This window comes from Ovis canadensis, chromosome 11, assembly GCF_042477335.2.
Source record: "Ovis canadensis isolate MfBH-ARS-UI-01 breed Bighorn chromosome 11, ARS-UI_OviCan_v2, whole genome shotgun sequence".
Lineage (NCBI taxonomy): Eukaryota > Metazoa > Chordata > Mammalia > Artiodactyla > Bovidae > Ovis > Ovis canadensis.
The window spans coordinates 40,814,839-40,837,325 of record NC_091255.1 but is presented as its reverse complement, the minus strand read 5'-3'; the positions used below and the strand labels follow the sequence as shown (position 1 = coordinate 40,837,325).

Sequence of the window (22,487 nt, the reverse complement as noted above, 5' to 3'; positions counted from 1 at the left end):
TAGAAACCTTCAGGGAGTGAATAGAATTTTTGTCCATTGGTCCTTCATTCCTCAGATTTTAAACTCAATCTCAAACAGATTGAGCTAAGCCATCTTCCATTGTTAGTTGCTCAGTTGTGTCCAACTCTTTGCAATCCCAAGGACTGTAGCCCACCAAGCTCCTCTGTCCATGGGATTCTCTAGGCAAGAACACTAGAGTGGGTTGCCATGCCCTCCTCCATGGGATCTTCCTGAACCAATGATTGAATCAGAGTCTCTTGTATATCTTTCACTGGTAGGTGGGTTCTTTACCACTAGCACCACCTGGAAAGCCCCTTTTCCCCAATAAATAGGAGTAATTTAGAGCAGGCTGTAATGCCTGTTAGGCTAAAGCTGATCTGATAAGGCAGGTGCACGAGATGATACAGAGAAAAAGCCCTAAATTTGGAAATCAGGACCTAGATCAGCTTCCACTTTTAATTGCATTCAATCCATATTCTACAGAGCAATGAGCCTGATCCCTTTCAATCACAAATCAGAGAGGACACCACCCGTCTGCCCGAGGGACTTCCAGCTGCTTTTATAATCCAGTCTTTCTCTTAATCTCTCTTTCTTGTCCTTGCCCCATCTGGTTCCATTTCCTTGGGATGCTCTACCTGGACTAACCAAAGGACTTTTTCTTTCTCATCACTCAAATGTCACCTTCTCAAAGAGAAAGTCCTTGAAATATACCTTGGCACTGTCACCATCATGTCCTGTTGGTTTGACTGTGTCTGTCTGGAATTCCAATGTATTTCTTTCTACATTGTCCTAAGCTCCATCAAGGCAAGAATGTTACTGTCCTGTTCTCCTAGGCCTAGAACAATACCATCATACAATGGGTGCTCAATTAACATGGGATGCCTGAATGAACACAATAATATTTAGATCTCATTCCCAGCTAGGTCTTGTCACGCCAGTGTATGTTCCTCGATTCTTTGTCTCGTCACAACAAAGATTTGGAGTGACGGACACTAAAGCCCCCTCGGCGTGTCGCAGCTCTCAGGTCTCGGATAGACTGTGTTATAGCTCTCAGGTCTCAAATGGACCATGTTATAGCTCTTAGACAAATCAGTGTTACAGCTCAGTGTTACAGCTCTATTTCATTTAGAAGATAGCAGGAAAATCCATCTTCGAGGCGTGGGGGCACATCGATCCAAAGACAGGAGGAGAAGAGTGCCCCAGTGCATGGGAGAGAGAGAGAGAGCTGGCTCTGGCTCCTCTATTTATATGCTTATCTCTCCCTGGGCCTGTCCTATGTAAACTGGGCCAGCCAGGAGTGTTGTTTGTTTTACCTGAGGTCCTCACTCCGGTCCTCGGACTTTCTCTTGTTCCATTTTTGCGGGCTTTTCCCTTCCTTGTCTTGTAGCCACCGCCATTTTGGACTCCTTTTCCCTGTTCTACCTACCTAACAGTCTCAAACTATCTGACTGTAATTGTGTAATTGTATCTTTTTTCTTCTCTGGAAATAAGAACAAATGTACCCTGTCTTGGGAATTACAATAAGTTTTTATTCCCTCTTCTTCACGACCCTCCCTCCAAAAGGCCATCCCGCCTTCCCCCCTCCTCCCCCTCCCCCCCAAAAAACCAATCAGGAAGTGAAGGAAATAAGTTTCCTGTGAGGATCACATCTTAAGATTAACACACAATGGATTGATTCCCAGATGCAATATCTTCTAGGGCAGAGAGAATAGCTTCTAGCAATTCATAATTTGTTTGAATATATTCCCATGTGTAAATGGTGTCCAAGGTGCAGTGTTGTTGGTCAGCCTTAAAAATACAGCGAAAGGAGAGACCTGTAGGTGTATACTGGCCTTGCCCATGGCAGCACTGGATAATCAGATGCCTTTAAGATCTGACTCATCAGCTTCCCTGGTTTGGGCTCCGCACTGGGCAAGCAGCTTTCTGATTAGTTGTTGTTGTTCAGCCCCTCGGTTGTGTCTGACTCTTTGAGACCCAATGGACTGCAGCATGCAGGCTTCCCTGTTCTTCACCATCTTCCAGATTTTGCTCAGACTCATGTCCATTGAGTCAGTGGTGCCATCCAACCATCTCATCCTCTGTCACCCCCTTCTTTTGCTGCCTCCAATCTTTCCCAGCATCAGGTCTTTTCCAATGAGTTGGTATTTTGAATCAAATGGCCAAAGTATTGGAGCTTCAGCTTCAGCGCCAGTCCTTCCAATGAATATTCAGGGTTGATTTCCTCTAGGGTAGACTGGTTTCTTCGGATTGATCAGACAACTTGATCTGATTGCATTTGGGTTTTCTTACAAGGAGATAAGGTGCTGATTAAACAAACTTTGAGTTTTTCAGCCTTTGTGACAACAGTCTGTCTTTGTAAATTACTAGATTTGCATTCTGGGGTGTGTTTCTGAGTCTTGTGTGCTTTTTAGTTCCAACAAGTCAGTCCCTCAGAGCTCATCACCTCCAGTCACCCAGAGAAGGAGGACTTCCCTGGGCTTTGGTTACTTGGTTTATGGATGGCTTGATTCCCTCCCATCCACCTGCCCAGGAAAGGGGGTAGTGTAGAATATGAGGTAAAGAATATTTAGTTGTATGGTTAGAACAGGGTTGGGGAATATTTATTGCTATTAAAAATGCATTAATAAAGAAAAAAGACTCTATCAGCTCTCAGAGATGTGGGTTTGATCCCTGGACTGGGAAGATCCCCTGGAGAAGGGAATGTCTACCCACTCCAGTGTTCTTGCCTGGAAAATCCCATGGACAGAGGAGCCTGGCGGCCTACAGTCTACAGGGTCACAAACAGTCAGGCATGACTGAAGTGACTTAGTGCACAGGCATGCATGCAACTCTACGATAACAAATCAGCTATGTATCTAAAAAATCAGTTGTCAATTAATGCTTTATGAAAACAGTTTACATGGGGCAAAAAAGAATTAGCAGGGGGTTTCAGACTGACATTAACATTTTATATAGGAATTTCAATAATAAAGGATTTTAAAAAATAAAAAAAATTCTAGTATATCTATTGAGCAACCTGAGTATGTACTTGAAAGTGGTAGCTGTTCAGTCTTGTCTGACCCCACAGACTGTAGCCCACCAGGCTTTTCTGTCCTTGGAGGAGGAGGAGACAAGAGTATTGGAGTGTTTAGCCACTCCTTTCTCCAGGGAATCTTCCCGACCCAGGGATCAAACATGGGTCTCCTGCATTACAGGCAAATTCTTTACCATCTGAGCCATTAGGTTCCCAGCAAAGGGACTCAGCAAAGTGAGGGATCATAAACAACAACAGTAACAATAATAGTGGAAGTAATTACATATTTTACAATGTGCTTCAAACATTCCTCATCAAAAAATTAAATTGCTAACTGTTGAAATTTTCTGCAATTGTCTTACAGTTTAGAACACTTTGCATTTTGAGTGGGTTCAAGGTGCAGAAGGGCTGGGAAAAAGCGTGGCTCCATGATAATTTTCGTGTTTATACCTTCCAAAGATTCTGTCCAGCCTCAGGAGCATCATTTCAGCGTGGTGCCTGTGAGCCCAGCAGCCTTTCTGGAGCAGAGGAGAGTGAGGCTTAGCTACTCACGGTCACACAAAACCAAAGGCAGAAACTCAATGTCTGCCCTTGGAGTTCAGGACTCTCAATCTACTGACCACACACCTGACACATCCTAGGACCTAGTTGTCCCCTCCCTTGTCCCCTCTCTCCAACTTTCTTCAGGGGCCTCTTCTGGGGGAACTCTGAGGCAGCTTCCATGTCCTGCATTCAGTCACTCAGGGAAAAAGCAATGGAGCGCATCAAGTCTATCAAATCTGACTGTCAGAGGAGAAGGTAAGCTTCCATTTTCCCCTGCTCCTCTCTGGTCCTGGACTGCACTCTTCACTCGCCTGGGGACAGGGATGAATCAGGCTGGAAAACATGAATACTTTGTAAATTTTCAGGAGGTGTTGCAGCTGCACAGTTGGGTGCTACTAAGCTGCTTTTAGAGCAACCTGAATCCCTACATTATTTAGGGCCCCTGCAGGGAAACTCCTAAAGGCAGAGTGATTAGTGATTGATCCGATTAGAGAAGAGACTCAATCGATGAAGATGCCTTTGGGGAGCCCCTTGTATGCCTGGAGTGCTGATGAAAATGATGGGAGTAGGAAAGGCAGGGAGAAAGGGGATGGGATCAAGCAAACAGAACTCCAGATGAACGCAGAGATCAGCATTCCTCTTGCTGCACCACCCAGGAGTTGGTTGAATGTGTTCGCAGCTTGGCTCAGTGCAGGCACGTGTCAGGTACCTGAAGAACATTCATTACAGGGCTAAATGGGGAAAGTGGGATTGAGCCAAGGAGTGAACACATGGTTCCTTGTTAAGGACAACACCAGGGGTTTCTTTTTCTTTGTTTATTTTTGGCTGTACCACATGTGACATGTGGGATCTCAGCTCCCCAACTGGGGATTGAGCCTGCACCCTCTGCACTGGAGTGCTAAGTCATCACCACTGGACCGCCAGGGAAGTCCCTAGTGGTTTCTTGATGAAAAAAGGCAAACAAAACTAAAAAACCCTCTCATAGCTGGATCCTTTTGCTGAGCTTTTCAGACAATATCTCCTAAATAATTGACAAATGTGAAAGTCACAAACAAATAGAACTTGGATCTTTTCCACCACGATTGTGAGTCCACTGGCCAGGCTGAGTGTGAGATAAAACTCCAGTGTCGCTGGAAACATGCACTTTGGGTCCCAGTCTCTTAAGAACACAGATGCTACCTGCAGGAAAAGGCACCTATCCACAGTCCTTCACACCAGATGATCAAAATTACCCGGACAGACAGAACTTCTGAGGAAGAGAGGAGGACCACATTGACAGGCACCTTGGAAAATCAAGTTTCTTTATGAACTGCGTGTGTGCTCAGTCGTGTTGCAATACCACGGACTATGGTCCTCCAGGCTCCTTTGTCCATAGGATTCCCCAGGCAAGAATATTGGAGTGGGTTGTCGTTCCCTTCTCCAGGGAGCCTTCCCGACCCAGGGATAGAACCTGTGTCTCCTGCTTGGCAGGCAGGTTCTTTACCAGTGGGCCACCTGGAAAGCCCATGTATATGCTTAGAACTCATCAAAACTGCATTTTCCTTCTAAAGCCAAATGCTGTGAGAGAGAAAAGCTGTTGTGTGCAATGATGCTAAAATAATCACTTCATTCAATGGTCAAGAAAATTAAAATTTTCACCTGATATGGACAGCTATGAGGGTCTCAGAGCAGGACTAATAAATCCAGGCTTCAAATCACTCACCACAACCCTCCATGAAACCCCTTAACCCACTAGGCTACAAGTCTGGGTTTCTATTTCTGTTTGCCTTTAGTGAGTGTCTTGGAAGAAAAAATCACATCTCATTCATTTTTACATCATTGGAAACAAATTTATTAATAGATCTGGATATGGAAAGGCAATCAACAAGTGTTTGTGACAATAAGTGTCAGAAAATATGGAGGGACATGGATGACTGGAGGAAGAAATGATGAGAGGAATGTGTGGGTAAGAGTGTGGATAAAGGGATGAGTCACCATGAACCAATGTGTTGCAACAGCTGACTGTGCCATGGAATCATTCTGAATCTGGAAAACATCTCCACTCATAGACCCCAGGGGAAGAGGCAGAAGAGTGGAGAAAGGGGATGCACTGATTTCGTTTTTGCCTTTCAGACTCACTTGTCCCCCCAAGAAACCCACCCCACCTGGAACTAAATTCCATGTTTTGAGGTTAACATTTCAGTAATATTCTGGGCTACCCTGCCAGCTCTCCTCCAACGAAGGGCTGTGGGGAAGTTGCCAGAAAGGCTGTTATAGTGAGATGTCGAGCTGTATTGTGCAAACAAGAGCCAGTGCTCCTCAGGGTGGGGGTGGAGGGGGAAGGGCTGTTCTCAGGCTCTGTCCAGGTAGCACAAAGCAAAGACTTGGCAACTGGCCGATTGTCAACAATATACGTTGGAGGGTCCAACTGTTATTTCAGAGTGGTATTAAAATCTAATGCATTGGGACTTCCCTGGTGGGCCAGTGGTTAAGAAGTCACCGTCCAGAAGTTCGATCAGGGAGCTAAGATTCCACATGCCTAGTGGCCAAAAAAACCGAAACATCAAACATCAGCAATATTGTATCTGATTCAATAAAGACTTTAAAAATGGTGCGCACCAAAAAAAAAAAATCTTAAAGATAAATAATTTAAAATATTTAAAAAATCGAATCAATTTATGTATATTTACAGAGCTCCAATAGATGACTCATTGCATCTCATGTTGGATGGTGAGACCTGGATCCCATCTTTACTGATGTCCATCAGTGCTGGGAAAGACTGAAGGCAAAAGGAGAAGGGGGTGGTAGAGGATAAGATGGATAGATAGCATCATGACTCAGTGGACATGAATCTGAGTAAACTCCAGGAGACAGTGAAGGACAGGGGAGCCTGGTGCGCTGCAGTCCAAGAGTCCGACGTGATTTAGCAGCTGAACAACAACGATCAGTGCTCCTTCCCATTGTCAGTGTGAAAACCAGCTCTGAGAACCACATGTCTGGCCAACTCATGTCCATTTTCGGAGGGTTTCCTTGACACACGAGGTGTCTGAGGTCTGTTCTGTTGTCACCTGGTTTGCTGGTTCATGAAAGAGCAGAAACACCGTGACAAGACCACTTGTCTTCACCATCCGTTTGCACTCCAGAATTCCTTGCCCTTTGAAAATGCTCTACTAAGATACTTCTCTTTGTTGGCATTTCCTCCTATTTTGCAATGAGGATATTATAAATGCCACTGTTTTTGGACAGAACTTCCCTTTTAAAGATTAAGTCAAACCAACAGATTAGAAATTCAGCCCAAGGGCAGCAAATGACAATCGCTTCTCCATTGTCCTCCGACTCGTACCAAAGGCTGATTCGAGAAGGAAGCAGAGTGATGTCCTGTGGTCATAGTGTACATCCCCGTCAAGTTTTAGGTGTTTTTTTTTTCTTTATCAAATTCTTTTCAGGTCTATTATTTCATTTAATCTTGTGCTATGCCTGTGAGTTAGCTAGAGTTCTCACCAGTTAAATATGATTTATGTTTGTCCTTGGGCACAGGAGAAACTAGAAAATTGGCTCTAGGATTTGTTTATAACCATTTATAAAGCATGAATCATGGCATTAGAGGAATGTTACAACTCAACAGGCCTTCGAGAGCCAGACATCATCCTTCATTCTCCACATGTGGCACCCGAGTCCGCAGAAGGTGAAATGATTTACCCAAAGTCACACAGCCAGTGAAGGTCAAAGCCTTTTCTAATTCCAGACAGGCAGTCTTTCTACCTGGAGATTCAATGACTCTCTGGACGAAGTTGGAAGACGGCTGCTAGGAATGACAGAGCGGATAAAAGCAAATCCGAGGGCCTCTCTGCTGCTGTATTGGGTTGGCTGTGGTATAGCCTCTGCTTCTTGGAGCCACATGGGACCATGTTCACCGTGCATCCCGCCATCTTGCTTCCCATGAAGTTTCTCAATCTATTCCTGCTGTGGCTAAGTCGCTTCAGTCGTGTCTGACTCTGTGCGACCCCACAGACGGCAGCCCACCAGGCTCCGCCATCCCTGGGATTCTGCCATGGCCTTCTCCAATGCATGAAAGTGAAAAGTGAAAGTGAAGTCACTCAGTCGTGTCCGATTCTTTGCAACCCCATGGACTGCAGCCCACCAGGCTCCTCTGCCCATGGGATTTTCCAGGCAAAAGTACTGGAGTGGGTTGCCATTGCCCTCTCTGAATCTATTCCTAGTCAGCCCTTTAAAAAGTCTCTTGTCTTGGTTTCACACTAGACTTTATTTTTTGGGGTAGGGCTATTAATGTTTTTTTTTTTTTTTTGACTGCACCTCCAGGCATGCAGAATCTTAGTCCTCTGACCAGGGACTCAGTTTGTGTCCCCTGCAGTGGAAGTGTGGAGTCTTAACCATTGGACCACCAGGGAAGTCCCAAATTTTATTTTTTTAAATCATTTTATTGGAAGTGTATGTTACCTATCATAAAATCCACCCATTTCAAGTGTACAAGTTTATGATTTCTTAGCAACATTTCTGATAGGTGTAACCATCACCACAGTCAGTTTTAGGGCATTTTCATCCCAAAGATCCCTCACGTGCCTTTTGAGTTAATCCCCATCCCAGATCCTGAGGAGGGCTTGGATTTTTCTAATCCAGCTAAAAAAAGATAAGTAAAACAGAAGCAGCTATTTTTTTTTAATACATATATTTTGCAAGAGTTTTGACCTGCGACATTCTCTTCCTCCAAAGAACATTTTTGCGCCCGTGAAGGTAATTTGCTTACCATGTTGGTTTATCTCCCAGGGAGTGGGGCATGGGTCGTTCACCCTGGGATAGTGACTCCACTTAACCTTTGAGATGCAAGTGAGTCTTCTTCCTGACTTCCCAGGGCCAGGTGGGCAAGACCACTAATGCTTCTGGCTGTGTCCCTTCTCTCATTCCATCTCCAGGACAACCCTATCTATCCTGCCAAGGAATTAAGACATAACATGAAAAGTTGTTCCAAACCTCCTTTCCCACTCAAAGAGCTATTCCTCTTGCCCCCCCTGACTGGCTCCATACCGAACAATCCCCATTTTTCTGGCGAGTAAGAACACAGAACGTGGGAAGTAAATTTCCATCAGATCTTCTCTAGATGGTTTCTTCAGGTCACCTTATGCATCCTGTCCCTTACTCTGTTGTATTTTCATAACCACACAGCTCTGAAACCACCCATAGACTCAATTATAAGAAAATGGCTAAACACATCATCAAATATTTATTTCTATAAAACAATTAAAAGATACATTGCAGTAGATGATCTCAGACCTGGAAAAGTCAGTGTGCTAGCACGTTAAGGAAAAAAGAGGACACACAATTTTATTTATTTATTTTTTAAATTTAACTGTTCAATTAATTTTTTTATTGAAGTATAAAGCCGATGTAACATGTTGTATTCATTTCGGGTGTGTAGCGAAGGGATTCAGTCATGCCTATACATACTCCAGTACTTTGACCACCTCACGCGAAAAGTTGACTCATTGGAAAAGACTCTGATGCTGGGAGGGATTGGGGACAGGAGGAGAAGGGGACGACAGAGGATGAGATGGCTGGATGGCATCACTGACTCGATGGACGTGAGTTTGAGTGAACTCTGGGAGTTGGTGATGGACAGGGAGGCCTGGTGTGCTGCAGTTCATGGGGTTGCAAAGAGTCAGACACGACTGAGCGACTGAACTGAACTGAACTGATACATATATTTATTCGTTTTCCGATTCTTTTCCCATATAGGTTATTACAGAATATTGAATAGAGTTCCCTGTGCTATACAATAGGTCCTTTTGGTTATCTCCTTTCTGGTTATCTATTTTATATATAGCAGAGTGTGTATGTTTATCTCAATCTCTTAATTTATCCTTCCCTCTTCCCACATTTGACCTTTGGTGCCGCACAGTTTCATGCACAGCATGAAACCTGCCTCTAGCAACGTATTTACATATGTGAACTTCAGAGTGTGTGTATCAAACAAATCTGGACCAAAAACACCCACATATTAACAGCGGTTACCTCTTCGAGGCAGGAGTATGGGTAGCATATCTTGAATTATTTCTGTCTTCCTGGGTTTTGCACACTTCGCACAGTGAACACAGATCACTGTTGGAATGAGAGGAAGAACCGGAAGTGTTACAATAAAGAGAATGAAGCTGGGCTCCTGGGGCTGAAAGAGCATCTTCCCCGTGTTTGCTGAAGCCCAGGTGCTCTGTCAGCACCAGGCTCTTGTTCTTATTAGCACTGCTGTTTGTTATTGCTGCTCTAATTGCAGTGTACAGAGCTCCTTCCTCCGTGCTGATCACCCACCACACCTGGAGGCTGATCTCGGTCAAGGAGACGTGGAACCCTGAGGAGACAGACAGTTTGGACCGAGTTCAGAGGCGAGTTTGCCTGACGATCAAGAGAGCAGGGAGGGTTGTTGCTGGCGAAGAGATGAAAGGGTCTCTGCTTTTATAGCTCTGCTGAACAGAGGCTGGGGGTGAGGGCCTTGAGAACAGCCCCCAAACACCTGAAAACTGTGAGCAATGGAGAAGGGGGAGGGGCCTGGTCCACACTGGTGGTCGGATGCCTCGGTGACCAGGAACTCACAACCAGGACATCCATGGTCTTCCCTGGACACATCCCGCCGGGTCCAAAGCAGATCCCCAGGGCAAGAGAAAATCTCCCATTCAGTAAGTAGCACACAAGACTGCCCTGTCCTGGGAAAGCCCTGGCCTCACGGAGCAGTGGGAACCTTTGATTCTACATTCCGCAAGGTGAGGAGCGGCCCTTCTGGTTAGAAGCCCAGATGCACACTACATCCATCAATCACAGACCAGGCACTTCTTCAGCCAAGCTCCTGGCAGTGTCTGTAGCCCCAGAGACCCGCCCAGCTCTGCTGCTTCAGCCTAGGGGCCTCTGCTGTTTACTTATCCTCCTCACACCAGTTCTTTGAGAAGGATTTCCTCAGAGGCCCCTGAGGCCCCATGTTGCACTGAAACAGCTGAGAAGTAAACGCAGCTCAACAAAGGAGTTGATCTTTGCCCTTCGTGAGCTTGCACAATAATCATGAGGTCAAGACGATGACCTCTCTCTCGTAGGCATGGCCGGCCAAGCTCTGGCACCTCCTGATAAACTTGGGGACCTGGGGCCTGAGGACTGTGATGACAAAGGGCAATCCCTGAGAAGCTGATCAGGGTCTGTCGAACCCAGCAAATCAAGCTGAACAAACTGCAGCGTCACTCCACTTCCCAGGCTCCCAGCCAATATCCATTCCCATCCCGAAAGGAGGAGACCTTGAATGCAAGAGGAGGGGCTTTCAACCAAGAGAATTGTGCCAATCAATCCTTCTCTCAAGACCATTCTGCAGAAAGATGGTTAGCTGAGCAGGAGACCGGAAGCGAGGAAGACCTGTCAGGACACCGCCACAAGGATGGGTGAAAGACCCCAAGATCTTGTGTGGAGCGATGGCAGAAATGCACGGAAAACAAGGGGTGAGAAACGCCGCTCCAGCATGGACCCACACACATGACATGGCCCAGGTCTCTAGAATTATTGGCCAATAGGTGCTGCTTCTAATTTGTGCTGGGGACATCAGAAAGCAAGAAGCATGGGACCAGGGGAGGCAGAGGTGTCGTTTTAGACATATTGGCTTTAGAGTTTAAGCAAAGTTTCTATTTGCTGTGGTGGGAAGTTATATATATAGCTCTGAGATCAATGGAAGGATTGAGCCAAGGAAGGTAGAATTACGAGATGACCCACACAAAAAGACCAAAACAATCCAACTGCAGTGTTTGAGGAGCCTGGAGTGAAAATAAGTAACAGGACAAACTCGAGAAGGGAACATAGCAAGAATAAAGGAAAGCGGAGAAGAAAATCCTGGAGAAATTCCACTTGGGGGAGTATATTTGGTACATGAGGGGTATTCAGAGGAAGAGCTGACAATAAAATATCCCGAATTCAAGACTTGGGCTCTAAAGAGAAGCCATAGAGTTGATACACGTCCTTTCATGATGCATTCCAAGCACTCCCTCTGTGTATGGACTACTGGGTGCATCTGGGGCTAGAGAAATAAATATGAGAGGGACCCTGACATTAGGTGCTCATGATCCAGGACAGGAGACAAGGGAGGAGAAGATGCAGGGAGAGAATGCCCTGTGATGATGCAGTCGGAGGCGGGAGTGATGGAGCTGCAGGCAAAGAGCGCCAAGTGACACAGGCTGGGACCCAGAACCCTGTACTGCAGTGCTGCCATGCCTGCACCTGGACACACCTCTCCTCCAGCAACAAAATACGGAGAAACTGTAAGGGACTATAAGGAGCTGTGTGCATGCACATTTGGGGCAAATTCTGGAGCAAAGATGCAAAGAGACCAAAATACCCAAAGTCAATTTTGAAGAGCCTGGAGCAAAATCAGGGTGTGGGGAACAAAAGCAGGGTGCTGAGCATGTCCCCTGCACCCAGCATACCAGAAGGGTGGGCCAGCCATCTAAGCCACCTCCCTGGCCCAACCCCTGGACTCACCCCTACCTACCCTCACCCCATATAAGAAACAAGCTCACCCCTCCTGCCCCACCTCCACCTCCATCCAGGAGCAAGAAAGGAACCTGTTGTTTGTTCTCACACCCTCCTGCTGCAGCAGAGGCCCAGTAAAGCTTTGTCTGGCCTTTGTGAATTGAAAGGTTTTCAGTCATATCCAACTCTTTGTGAGCCCATGAACTGCAGCCTGACAGGCTCCTCTGTCTGTGGAATTCTCCAGGCAAGAATACTGGATTGGGTAACCATTCCCTTCTCTAGGGTATCTTCCCAACTCAGGGATTGAACCCGGGTCTCCCACATGGCAGGTGGATTCTTTACCATCTGAGCCACCAGGGAAGCCCTGTGTGGTCTTCATTTTATTTCTATTGATTGGGGGAAAGTCAAGAGCCCTGGTCGGTGATGCAAGGAGCTGCAACCACCACTGACTGCTGGGAAGAGGTGAGCAAGGAGCCTACTCGGGGTCCCGAGAGGAGCATGGCCCCAATGACACCTTGATGGAGAACTTCTAGCCTTCAGAACTGAGAGAGATTTAATGTCCGTTGTTTGAAGCTAATTGGCAGCTCTTCGTTGGGCTTCCCAAGTGACGTTAGTGGTAAAGAACCCTCCTGCCAATGCAGGAGACACATGTAAGAGACATGGGTTCAATCCCTGGGCTGGGAAGGTCCCCTGGAGAAGGAAGTGGCACTCCACTCCAGTACTCTTGGCTGGAGAATCCCATGGACCAAAGAGCTTGGCAAGCTATAGTTCGTGGGCTCGCAGAGAGTCAGACGTGACTGAAGAGACTTGGCACACACGCACGGTGGCTCTTTGTTACAGCCAGAGGAAAGCCGCAAGCCCTGGTACAAGAACCCAGTTTCTGGCTATAGGTTCCACGTGCCTTAAAGATACAAGCTTTACAGGAAGGAAGATGGTGGTTGTGCCCCACGTGGCAGGGACTTGGCAGGCATGTGGACACACAGAGTAGAACCAAACAGATGAGCAGTCATTTTGTCACAGCCCGGCTTGCAGGGCCACCTGACTCCACGCTCCTCCACGCTGAGCCTCATCCTGCTGGACCACGGGTGCTTTTCTTCTGAGAGTGAAAAAGGAAGAGGAATGTCAGGTATGAGAGAGAACTCAGGAGCAGCCTAGTCCAAACCCATCTTGGGCATGAACCTCTGTGCAGGAGACTGTTACAGGGCAAACAGCCTCTGATTAAACAGAAAGAGATGCTTTGTTCTTACCCAGCAACCTGTGATTTGTTTACTAACCCAGCTGCTATTAGATTGAAAGGAACATTTTTTCTTTTTTTAATTAAAAAAAATTTTTTAAATAAAAAATTAAAGATAGTTGATTTATACTGTTGTGTTAATTTCTGCTGTACAGCAAAGTGATTCAGTTAGACATACATACTCTTTTTTTTAATATTCTTTTCCATTATGGTTTACCATAGAAAACCAAATATAGTTCTCTGTGCTATACAGAAGGACCTTGTTGTTATACGTTGAAAATATTCAACATATGAAAGAAAACAAGGAGTTGCTATAATTATTATATAAAAATTAAATTAGCTAATTTTAAATTACATCTTACTGGGATGTAATATAATATGGATATAATGGCAGTATTTTATATAAAAATATTTAAGCTCATTAATAACCAAATAAAAATAATGAGCTATTATTTTGTAGCTATCAGGATTTTTAATTAAAATATCCAAAATTTATATGAGGAAACAGCTATACCTTGCTGGTGGGTGTGCAAAATGATTTAATCTTTCTGGAAGGCAGTTTGGCAATACGTACTCAAAGGCCTTACAATTTTGCTTCTTCTTTGACCCAGCAATTTCTCTTCCAGAAATGCCTCATAAGGAAAGACATGTTCTAGGCATAAATATTTTGATCCAAGGATGTTTTTTATGGTAGAAAAAAAAATTATGCAGACTAGAATATAACCCTACATCTTAACCAGAAAAAGATCCTATTTAGGGATAACTTCTAACATGGAAAAAGTAAGTTATAAAGCATAATGTCTCATATGATTTCAATTTTTAGTTTTTTCAAGAAAGAAAGAATATGAGAAAAAAACAGAGGTAAAATACTAGACAATTATACACGTGATTTATCATTAAATTACTAGATATTTATTCATTCCATTTCTCCATGTAATGAGGTTTGAGTGATTTTAAATTTTCTTCCTTTTGCTTCTTTTTAAAAAAATGTTTCCAGAATGAACTTGTGTGACTTTTGTAATCGAAAGAATAACAGTTGTGTGGGGAAAAAAAAAAAAAGTATAGACTAGTGTATGTTACAGGAAATACCTGATTTTCAGCACCTAAAATTAATAGTTTTCCAGCATAATATTCTGTTTAACAGAGTGAAGGAAATTTTCTTCTCTCTTATTCATGGAAGTTAGCGATAGGCAAGAAACCTTGGCCACGTCCACATTCAGCTTTCATTTGATTTAAAACCTCCATTGCTTTATCCTGCCACCATTTTTTTAAATGAGATCTAGGAGCTATAAAAAAGGTGCCAAATAAAAGGCAAGTTTCCCAGTTGCCTTATTTCTGTGGATTACACAGAATATTCCAGTTAAACTAAAATTCAACCTACTTTCAGATGTTTCAATTAATAAGATTGTCTTAGCAGAGTCTTACCAAGGATGGCTGAATGAAGGAAAGAGATTCAGAATTCTCCCAAGCTGCAGAGAAAGGGTGGGCTCCAAGAGTTACCTTGGGAAGTATTGCTCAGAAACCCCCTAAAGTTGAAACTCAGAGGGAAATCGGTGTTAGCGGATTGAATTTGCTTTCTATCGCAAAGGAAGCCCCTCAGGAAAGAAAACTAGAGGTTGCCGTTGTTCATCGGTCTGTTACTCACTCCCGCACTACTCTTTGGAACCCACGGACTGCAGTACCCCATGCTCCTGCGTCCTTCACTATCTCCTGGAGTTTGCTCAAACTCATTTCCATTGAGTCAGTGATGCCATCCAACCATCTCATCCTCTGTCACCCTTTTCTCCTCCTGCCCTCAATTTTTCCCAGCATCAGGATCTTTTCCAATGAGTTGGCTGTTTGCATCAGGTGGCCAAAATATTGGAGTTTCAGCTTCAGCATCAGTCCTTCCAATGAATATTCAGAGTTGATTTCCTTAGGATTGACTGGTTTGATCTTCTTGCAGTCCAAAGGAAGTTCAAGAGTCTTATCCAGCACTACAGTTCAAAAGCATCAGTTCTTGGGGGCTTGGCCTTCTCCATGTCCAACTCTCACATCCATACGTGACTACTGGAAAAACCACAGCTTTGACTATATGGACCTTTGTGAGCAAATTGATGTCTCTTTTTAAATATACTCTCTAGGTTTGTCATAGCTTTCCTTCCAAGGAGCAATAGAGGAAACTGAAAAAAAAAAAGATGACAATGTTAGAAAATTATAACTGGGAGAAAGACAATTATGGTGACTTAAGCCCTTTAAAAGAGAAGACTTCAACATTTCAGATTTCAGATATTCAAAGAATTATGATGCAGAAGAAGAGCCAGTGGGATCTGAAGAGATTTCAAGAAAGAAGCAAACCTTCTGGCAACTTGAGGTTTATGGAACTCTAAAGCAGACTACCAATGGATGAATTACTCTTCATTCTTTTGAGAATACAAAGTGTAAGACAGAAAAGTATCTGTTCACCGTCAACCCTGATGGTGGAAAAAGATAAATAAGGGTATTTACAATTAATAGCTGTTCCCAGTACCCACCTGGGCTGTCCATTTTCCACCCTTAGGTTTCCTTGATTTGTTTACATGTGTTGTGTGGCTGCGGGGATTGTCTGAGGATGGACAGGTGCATCCATGGAGCTCTGGAATAGCCAAGAGGTCACAAAAAGGTTGAGCCATTTTGCAAATGTCTTGGGGATTAGCAAGAAGTCTTTTGACTATTTTTCAAGTGTTTTCAGATCTGCTAAAATCCAACTGTGGTTTGCCCCTGAGAACTTTCTCGTCTAAATGCTTTATGTTTGTTTATTTTAAGAAAAACATAGGTTTGGTGTTTCTGGGTCCGTGGACGCTTCACTCGTTCAGTGAGTTTGTAAGTCTGTTCAGTGTCCAAGATGCCTTGTGGGATTCAAAGGAAGTTGTCTCTCCACCGAGGGTTTGCCTTCAGTCGGCATGAAACAGAAGCCAGGCTGCAAAAGGCCTTGGTTCAGTCCTGTCCTCGACCCAGGAAATGAGACCAGAGACTGCACCCTGCAAGGGTTCTTAAGCAGCATTTGTATTAAAGCATCAGTGCTTCCTTCTCATTGTCTGGGCTGAAACCCATAGGTTTGTTTGAACATAGGACAGTATGTTAGAGCTGATGTCAGATAAATGATCTTTGCTAAAAAATATGCAGAAGTCTCAAGTTCAGAACATAAGCTTGGATAAGCCCTCATCGATAGGCTTCTGGTCTCATTTGCATCTAGTGCTAAATTGAATGGCCTAAATGTTTGTCTGGAAAGTGTCAGTCATTCAACATTTATGCCTTTGTTCCTTCCGTGTGCATGGAATTGTGCTGCCTAGAAAGTTTATGAAACAGATATAGTCTATGGTCCAAGTAACTTTAGAAGGCAGGGTTTGTAGGTGTGAAGCCATAAATATCTAATCAATTTTTGATTGTGTGGCACAAATTTCAAGAGTAATAGGAATCCACTGGAAATAAAGATCTGATTAAAGGACTCACTAAATGTAAGCTACCTTCAAGATAGCCTTAAATATACTGGAACGGGGATGCGAGAGACATACACACAGACAGACAAAGAGGTATAAACAGAAAGAACATTAATTATAGGCTCATGGCAGGATGTGGCATGGCCTATGGTCAGAATGAAGTCTAGTTTGAGTGGAATGGAGGGTTCTTCTATTTGGGAGTTGTGGAAAATAAGATTAGAAAAGCTTATTGGAGGAAGGCCAGGCAAATGTGTTTATCCTTGACACAGAAAGCCCTAAAGCACCATTGTTGGTTTTGAAACGCAAGTGTGGAAAATGCAGTGTTGAAGCAAAATTAATACACAGTGTGCTGCTGTACTGTGCTAAGTTGCCGGGCTAAGTGAAGGTCAAGGACCCTAGCTGTGTAGCTATTTGAAAGGTCAAGGTGCATAGTGAAGAGCTGATGTGGATACGAAAGGTTAGGAGTCTCATCTCAGAGAATTTCTTGGGATGTGCTTGCTGCCTTGTGTCTTAGGATGATAGGTACTGGCAATTTCATATGCTTCAACATAAAAAACCAAAAGCCTGGTGGTATGTGGACTTCAGGTACTGACTGATCCAGCAGCTCAGCAATGTCATCTAGATTCCAGCTTCTATTTATCTCTCACTTCTCTTTGCTTTTTACCAAGTCATCTTCCCTCAGAGGTTGGCTCCCCTCTTATGGGGAAAACCGTGGATTGCAACCCCTTTGAGGAAAACAAAAGAACGTTCTTTCCCAGATGGTCCTAGCAATTGTTCCTTTCAGTTCCTTGGCCTAAAATGAGTTGTTCATCACTGAACCAAATACAGCAGCCAGAACTGGATGAGGGGATTGCATTAAGCCAATTAGGAGCCACCTGAGTGCTGAGGGTGGATCAAGCCCACCTGAAGTCATATGGCTTTGAAATTTGAGGTCCCAATAGGAAGGGGGCAAGAGGCAATGGAGGAAGTGATGTCCACTAGGAAACTTCTCCTGCTACAGTGTTACTTCCGTAGGCACAGGGCAGGGAGGATCTGGTACCCGGAGACCTTCTAGCCAAGACCCAGACAATCCTTGGAAACAAAGAGGGGAAAAGGTCAGCTCTGTGTCCAGACTGTGGGGAGGGGAGCTGACTTCTACCCTCTGCTGATTGAGAAGGGTTGGTTACAATGTAGTTCAGAAAGAGGCACAGATGTAAAGTTACTGCTTGCTGACTCAAGACAAGAGTTATTCACATCACTGGAGAGTGAGGTCTTCGTGGAAATGGTGCAAATACAGCTGCCCACAGCATTGTAGCTCTTAAGGGCAGAATAAGATTCTCCACCTTGCTGCCAATACTCATCTTGATGTCGGCCAATATTTTCACGATAGTCCCTACGGCGCATTGTAGATCATTTCTAAAACCCCAGCCTGATACTGCCAGACCGCTTTCTCAGGCTGTAACCAATACCCGGAGTCCATCTGCCTGCCACGAGTGGATTCTTTCTGCCTTATTTCATTACCAGACACTTCACCTCATTGAAACTCATCCACCGCCTTCCCACCCATTAACGCAGACTCCGAAGCTTTGCCTGCACTGAATCCCCCCATCAGCCTGACCAGGCACTTTCTGGGGAGCTTTGTGCCATCTGCCAGTGAAGAGATTTCATGGTGCCTGTTTGTCTGGATCATTTATTTGGTGGGTGGGAGGAATTAAAGACTGGTGCCCACAACCCACCCGTCTCTGGGAAGAATCTCTATTTTTCCACCCGCTGGGCATCGAAGTCAGTCTTCAGTAACTGATAGCTGTTCTGTCTCTGGTGCTGTATTCAGATCCTTTCAGTGCCTTTGCACCTGGAGGTGTGGCAAATGATGCTTTTGTTTTTAAGTGCAACAGTCGCAGGCAGCTAATACTAAACAAGACAGGTGTTTGCATCATAAAATGAATCAGTGGCCTCCAGAGGGGGCTTGGTAGCCTCCCTTATATTTTTTTTTTTTCTGATTTCTTCAGATGTGTCCGCCCCACCAGGCACCACATGCTCCACCAGGGGGACAGCTGGCTGAACAGGACTAAAGGGAGCCTCAGCTGGACGCTGATTTTATGATGACTCCACAGCTCAGCAATAAATAATAAAAAGTCAACTTTAACCACTTTTTCCAAATGCACACTCCAGCTTGGGAGTGCCTCGCACTGTTTTCATATGAGTGTGTGGATCCCAAGGCAGGCTTTTCCTGCAAATGCCCCAAGAGCAATTAAAGCCTAAATAGGGTTGACAGATGCTGGTAATATGCAAGCCAGTCAGGGAAACACTCCTCTCACCAGATGTGTGGGTGGAAGGTGAGCGACCTTAGCATCTGTAAGATTGAATAGATTAACGTCTAAAAAGGGGGTAGGGTGGCCAGGAAGTGGGAGGCGGGCAATGATGGGAGGAAGCTGAGTTCTGTAGGGTTCCAGCTCCATCACTGGGCATTTGGAGGTCCAGGAGGATGGAAGAGTACCCCACACTAAGGAAAATCAGCATCTTATTTGCAATGTCATTCCAAGTACTTCTGTCACTATAGAGGAGGTGGTTTTTCACCCCAAAGAATCTGCTATTAATTCTTGTAATGGACCACCTTAAGCTTACTTCCTGCTAAGATCTGAGCTATAGCCTGACCCAAATTTGTTTATTTAATCTTTTCAAAAAAAATTTCTTTTTAGCTGTGCTGGGTGTTTGATGTTTCGCAGGGTTCTCTATAAGTGCTGGTGTACAGGGACTGTTCTTTAATTGTGGCTCTCAGTTTTCTCATTACAGTGGCTCCTCTTGTGGAGAACGGGCTCTAGGGCATGTGAGCTTTAGTAGCTGCGGCAAGTGGCCTCAGTAGTGGTGCCCTGGCTCTAGAGCTTAGTTGCTCCAAGGCATGTGGGATCCTCCCAGACCAGGGATTGAACCCGTGTCTCCTGCATTGGCAGGTGGATTCTTTACCACTGAGCCACCAGAGAAGCCCTGTTTACTTATTCTTGATGGAAACTCTAATAAGGAAAGCATTCTTTCTTCCTAATAACAAAGAAATGCAAAATTACACAGTAATAGACCTTGTTTCACCTGCTAAAGAGGCTCCTTTTTTAATAGCATCATTCAATGCCAAGTGAAATTGCTCAGTCATGTCCGACTCTGCTACTGCATGGACTGTAGCCTATGAGGCTCCTCTGTCCATGGGATTTTCCAGGCAAGAGTACTGGAGTGGGCTGCCACTTCCTTCTCCACATTCAATGCCAGAAAGGAGATAAATTGAAACTGTCTCTGGGAGACAATTTGGCAAAACTTAGCAGAAGTTTAATTCCAGTAACACGACACTGCTGAACAGAATAAAACCTTTATGTAGATTTCAGCTTGTGAACCTCCTCCAAAACCTGCATCAATGACGTTTAACAAGTACTTCCTTACTGTGGACCAGACAATGCTGAAAGGAAGGAAAGATGCATGAGATGACCCTTGAAGAGCTGCTGAGAAAGTTATGGTGTCGGCCTAGTCAATCGGATCAAAGAAGCCAACAGCATCTCTTTCCCTTTTCCACCGTTTCCCTTGAAAACTGTTATAGTTCTTAGAAGAATGATGAGAAAAATCAAGGTGAAAAGAAGACCCCATTGCTCAGTCCTTACTAAGAGCCGGGCTCTGGACTGGGCACTTTATGTACATTATTACTGCTACTGCTGCTACTGCTAAGTCACTTCAGTCGTGTCCGACTCTGTGTGACCCCATAGATGGCAGCCTACCAGGCTCCCTTGTCCCTGGGATTCTCCAGGCTATAGTCTGCTGTTCCCCAGGTTTGTCTATCTGTAGGTGTGTGCATGAATGCTCACTCATGTTCGACTCTTTGTGACCTTCTGGACTCCAGCCAGCCAGGCTCTTCTGTCCATGGGATTCTCCCAAGTAAGATCACTGGAGTGGGTTGCCGTTCCCTCCTCCAGGGCATCTTCACCACCCAGGGATCAAACCCTCATCTCCTGCATCTCCTGCATTGGCAGGTGGATTCTCTACCACTGAGCCACCAGAGAAGCCATCTATAGGTGACTGGGGGCTCTTCATAGCCTAGTTACAGGCTTTAATGGCAGAAGAGGATGCTGACCTTTTCTCTATTCCCACAGTTCCTTCCTCTGCAAGGCTATCTTCTGAGCGTGGAACAAGGGAGGAAGAAAAGATGATGGCCACTGTCGCTGCTGCTGCTGCTGCTGCTGCTGCTGCGTCGCTTCAGTCGTGCCCGACTCTGTGTGACCCCATAGATGGCAGCCCACCAGACTTCCCTGCCCCTGGGATTCTCCAGGCAAGAACACTGGAGTGGGTTGCCATTTCCTTCTCCAATGCATGAAAGTGAAAAGTGAAAGTGAAGTCGTTCAGTTGTGCCCGACTCTTAGCGACCCCAGGGACTGCAGCCTACCAGGCTCCTCTGTCCATGGATTTTCCAGGCAAGAGTACTGGAGTGGGGTGCCATCGCCTTCTCCATGATGGCCACTAAAAGTCTTTATTGCTGGACACCAGTTAACCCTCTGTTCCTCTCTTCTGGCGACCGCAGGGAGCGACACAGCCTCTTTGTCGTCGACTGTGTTTTGTCGGTTCGTTGGGTAACCTCCCCCAGAGAACCTACAGACTTCCTGGTGCAGGTAAATGCACCTCCTTCAGCTGGTCCCTGGATAGATACTTGGTGACATGTCCAGCCTCCTTCTGAGACCTGCTGTCATCCACAAATGTCCCCCCTCGGGCAGAGCCCAGTAGTCAGCCCAGCAGAGACCTTATTTCAAATCATCTGCTCACAACACCTACAGGGCAGGTGGCAGTATTTCCATTGGAAGAAAGTTAGAAGCTGCTGCTGAGCAGTGGAGAGCCACTTTTTGAGCACCTACTGTGAGGCAACTTTGGGCCAAGATGTTCACAGGCATCGGTTCGCTGATTTTACAGAGCACCTGACACGTGAGGCCAAAGCAATCCTTACACCCTCCTTAAAAATGAAGAAATGGAATCTTGGAGACTCTAAGTAAATTACTGGGTAGGTGGGGGGATCAACCCAAGTCTGATTCCTGAAGGTCCTGCTCCAGCCTCTCGATTTCCTGGTTTGGCAGGAAGGGAGGCCCATGACCTCCACCTTCCTAAAGACAAAGGAGGCTTTAAATCAGAGACAGTATGACCATTAGGAGTATCCTGATTTATTGTTGGCAGGTTTCTGCTAGGAGAAACAAGTCAACAAAAACTCAGTTCTCAAGGATCTGGTATACATTTATCTCAACTGCAATTATTATCCGTTCAGATTTTTTAGGGGACTTTTTTCAGTTAATCATTCCAGCAGTCTTTTTAGAATAAAGCCTCTCTTAACACTAAATATCCTGTGCAAGCCAAATTTAAAATTTTCCTTAATTAGATGCCAATACCACCATCCAGGATGCTCAGACTGAGATCTTCATGTGCCACCAGAACTTGGGCGGGGTGCACCATGAGGGGAAGAAATCCTTTTTGCCTCTGTGTTCTCAGCACTCAGCATCGAGGCCGGTATACAGTAGGTGCTTAATGCATACCTGTTGCATGCACTGGGAAAGAACTTGCCCCAGGACTTAGTTCCTCAGTTCTCTCTCCTACTTCTGGGATGGATGGAAGTGATCAGTCTCACTCAGAGATATTTAGTAAGTTGTAGGCGGTCACGTGGGTGATATAGCTGGCAGCCCCTGTTCCTACTCTGGCCCCCAGCTTGCACTAAAGACCCATCATAAATATCTCAGCAGAAAGAAGGCCTTGCCCCTCTGGGGCT

General features: G+C 45.1%; 1 long non-coding RNA gene across 1 annotated transcript in view; it reads left to right on the top strand.

Moving 5' to 3' along the window:
* The window catches only part of LOC138414987 (uncharacterized), a 67,464-nt gene extending 45,400 nt beyond the window's left edge, over positions 1-22,064 (top strand). The window contains exon 4 of the long non-coding RNA XR_011247037.1: positions 20,839-22,064. This is a non-coding gene — a long non-coding RNA (uncharacterized lncRNA). The remainder of the gene's footprint in view (positions 1-20,838) is intronic.
* The last annotated feature ends 423 nt before the right edge of the window (positions 22,065-22,487 follow it).